Below are 396 nucleotides of genomic sequence, written 5' to 3'. Positions count from 1 at the left end.
AAGAGGGTTATATGAGTAAAGATGCATGCTGCTGACAAGAAGAAAAGAACTAACTCTATCAGATGTAATAAGCACTGCAGAGGTTCTGGAATGAGTTGATAGAGGGTTCAGAACTACCAGCCACCCTGGTTTCCTTCCATCTTTGCCAAACTGTCATTCTCAGCAGTTGTTTGGGAGGCTAATAATACCTGCGATCAAAAACGCCTACTGGGCTCCCCTGGTGGCGCAGTGGTTGAGAGTCCGCCTGCCGATGCAGGGGACACGGGTTCGTGCCCCGGGCCGGGAAGATCCCACATGCCGGAGTGGCTGGGCCCATGAGCCATGGCCGCTGAGCCTGCGCGTCCGGAGCCTGTGCTCCGCAACGGGAGAGGCCACAACAGTGAGAGGCCCGCGTAC

This window comes from Physeter macrocephalus, chromosome 18, assembly GCF_002837175.3.
Source record: "Physeter macrocephalus isolate SW-GA chromosome 18, ASM283717v5, whole genome shotgun sequence".
Taxonomy (NCBI): Eukaryota; Metazoa; Chordata; class Mammalia; order Artiodactyla; family Physeteridae; genus Physeter; species Physeter macrocephalus.
The sequence above is the reverse complement of the archived record's forward strand: the minus strand, read 5'-3'. Positions refer to the sequence as shown.